The sequence below is a fragment of the Theropithecus gelada genome, chromosome X, assembly GCF_003255815.1.
Source record: "Theropithecus gelada isolate Dixy chromosome X, Tgel_1.0, whole genome shotgun sequence".
Taxonomy (NCBI): Eukaryota; Metazoa; Chordata; class Mammalia; order Primates; family Cercopithecidae; genus Theropithecus; species Theropithecus gelada.
Window position 1 is genome coordinate 7822862 of NC_037689.1, and position 3457 is coordinate 7826318.

Consider the following 3457-nt stretch of genomic DNA (forward strand, 5'->3'; position numbering starts at 1 on the left):
ATGCCTGGATTCAAATCTCAGCACCACCATTTAGTAGCTGTTTAAGTTGACTGAGGTCCCTTGGTTTCCTCAAGTGTGATATTGAGAAAATAATAGTACCTGCATTATAAGTGTTGAAGCGAACTAAATATGGCCTGAGAAGGACTCCGTACTTCTATATTTGAGTCCTTGTGGACAAACTGTAACCTAACTTAATAGGTAGACAAGATTGAAAACCTAATTTATGATTATGCCCTGTAACAATAGCTGAGTCATGGCCAATCCCAACAGGCATACTTCAACCACTCATAGACTGCTAAGTGTTCAAATTGTGTTCAATTAAGCAAACGCGGAGCTGTAACCAATCCAGTTGTTTTGGTACTTCACTTCCGATTTCTGTATGACACTTCCCTTTTTTTTTTTTTTTTTTGCTATAAATCTTCTTCCACCATGTGGCTGCACTGGAGTCTCTCTGAATCTGCTGTGATTCTGGGGACTGCCTGATTCGCGAATCATTCATTGCTCAATTAAACTCCTTTAAATTGAATTCAGCTGAAGTCTTTCTTTTACCATAAGGTTGCTGTGAGAGGCTAGGCACTGTGACTCACGTCTTAATACCAGTACTTTGGGAGGCCGAGGGGGGCGGATCACTTGAGGTCAGGGGTTAGAGACCAGCCTGGCCAACATGGCGAAACCCCGTCTCTACTAAAAATACAAAAATTAGCCGGGCGTGGTGGTACATGCGCCTGTAATCCCAGCTACTTGGAGCCTTAGGCAGGAGAATTGCTTGAACCCGGGAGGCAGAGGTTGCAGTGAGCCCGGGAGGCACAGGTTACAGTGAGCCGAAATCACACCATTGCACTCTTGCCCGGGCGAGAGTGAGACTCCGTCTCAGAAAAAAAAAAAAAAAAAAAAAAAGATTGCTGTCAGAATTAAGTCAGTGCATAACAAATACTTCAAATAGTGCTGGCATATCTGAAGTGTTCAATAAGTGTTTGTATCAATGTTTCTGTGTAAGTCAATTCAGAGTCAGTTGGTTTAAAATCAGTGTTCAAAGGTTTCAGACATCCCTGTTTGCTTGGCACGTGCCTTCTAGATTGGAAACAACTATTTCCGGCGTTGAATTTTTATGAGACCCTCTTACTGTACCTTGAAGTTTTATGAGACCCTCTTACTGTACCATATGTATGTGTGTGTGCATACTTATGTGTGTCCATCTAGTCTGCCTCAAATTAATGCACATGGTTAAATTTAAAAAAATTATTTCTGGATTTCTGGCCTGGATCTGTCTGGTAGCTAATTATTTCAATAACATTTCCACACTCCAGTATAATACTTAGAAAAGTAGTGAACCTTGGATTCCAACTTCAGTGAAGTGGAGTAGGTACTGGGAAACAGGACAACATTGTTCTTTTTTTTTCTTTTTTTTTTTTTTGAGACAGAGTCTTGCTCTGTCGCCCAGGCTGGAGTGCAGTGGCGCAATCTCGGCTCACTGCAGCCTCTGCCTCCTGAGTTCAAGTGATTCTCCTGTCTCAGCCTCCCGAGTAGCTGGAATTACAGGTGCCCACCACCACTCCCGGCCAATTTTTGTAGTTTTAGTAGGGACAGGGTTTCCCCATGTTGGCCAGGATGGTCTTGAACTGACCTCAGGTGATTCGCCCACCTCAGCCTCCCAAAGTGCTGGGATTACAGGCATGAGCCACCACCCCCGGTCAACATTGTTCTTTAAAAGTACATTTTATGCCTAACTACTGATTTTGGTTTGCATTTTTCCCTTTGGATACAAGAGATTATTTTGTTTAGAAAGCAAGCTTTCATGACTTTGTTCCAGTAAAAGAGAAAGAGATAAAGATTTTAAATGCAATGTATCAAAAAGTAGTGGTCATCAGCATTATTCTCAAAGAAGCTATTGTGAAGAATGGAGGGTGGGGAGATGTCACAATGCTTAAAATTGTTTTAAAATTCTAGCTCAAGGACTTAGATATCGGGAAAGAAGTCATGTTGCCCCCAAAAGAATCACAGGAAGGAGGAGGAGCCATCTGCTATAGACTTGTATAAGGAGATTATTTTTCAAATTAGCTTTTAATATTGGGAAAGTTAAATATGTATTTTTTTAAATTATTTAAAAGTGGGAAATATTTCATTATGCTGCTAAGCACCATCTTTTTGTCATGTAGTTAATTTGAGTGCAATGGACCATTTTCCATTTCACTGTATGTATATAAAGATTCAGGTTTGAGTAATAACAATAATTTAATTGTGTTAGGGTTGCTGAGATACATTAATAGATATATTTATTCCTGAGATAATCATCTACCTCCAGTACAATTTTTGCTGAAAAATACAAGCACCTCACAGGGCATAGCATCTCTGCAATGTATTCTTCATTAAAGCTAAGAAGATCTCTGAAACCAACAACATTGGGTTTTATCTTTCCAAATTTCCATTGATAAAGATGGAGTTTGCAGCCTGATCCATAAATGAGAGACACTATAAGAGAGAGTTGAGTACCTGACAGAGGTGAAACACTTGGGAAACAGCTGTTCCATGTGTCCTGCTCATCGAATGGGGTACATCCCTCAGAAAGAGAGCTCCCCAAACAGCTGTTACCTGGGAAAGAGGAGGTGGATGTTTTACCTGAAAGTCCTGTGCCATTCACAGCTAGAGAGAACTTAGAACCGCCGAGTTCACCTCTAGTGTCGTGAGTGATTAAAAATCCAAAAGAATTCTTATCTTTCTGGACAGAGGATTGGTAAAAGGGGCTCCTGGAAACCAGAGAATATGGAGAGGGAATTTTTTTTTTTTTTCTTTTGAGACAGAGTCTTGTTCTGTCACCCAGGCTGGAGTGGAGTAGTGCAATCTCGGCTCACTGCAACCCCCGCCTCCTGGGTTCAAGCGATTCTCCTCTCAGCTTCCTGAGAAGCTGGGATTGCAGGCGTGTGCCACCACATCCAGCTAATTTTTGTATTTTTAGTCGAGACAAGGTTTCACCATGTTAGTCAGTCTGGTCTCGAACTCCTGACCTCATGATCCACCCGCCTCAGCCTCCCAACGTACTGAGATTACAGGTGTGAGCCACCGCACCTGGCCAGAGAGGGAGAATCTTAAAGAGGAAAGAGCTTGAGAGGGGAATTTCCTAATGCTGTGAAGGAATATGTATAAATTTCAGGCTTTCTGTTAAGTTGTGCATTCACAGAATTTACCCAAAGCAGCGTAGTAAAGTATTTTGAAGTTTCTATTACATAAAGTGCCACTGAAGTCTCAAACTAAATACTGAGAGGTGTGTCTATGGGACAGTCAAAGCAGAATAGCAATTTCTTTGCAAACTGAACTGAAAATGGAATAATAATTCAAAGAAAGTGAGACAGAACATTTAGTCTGAATCTAACCAGGTTGGTCTAGCTAAGTCCAACCAAAAAAAATTCAGCATTCTCCAGAGGATATTAATAGGACCCAGATTCTAACAAGATAATATGTA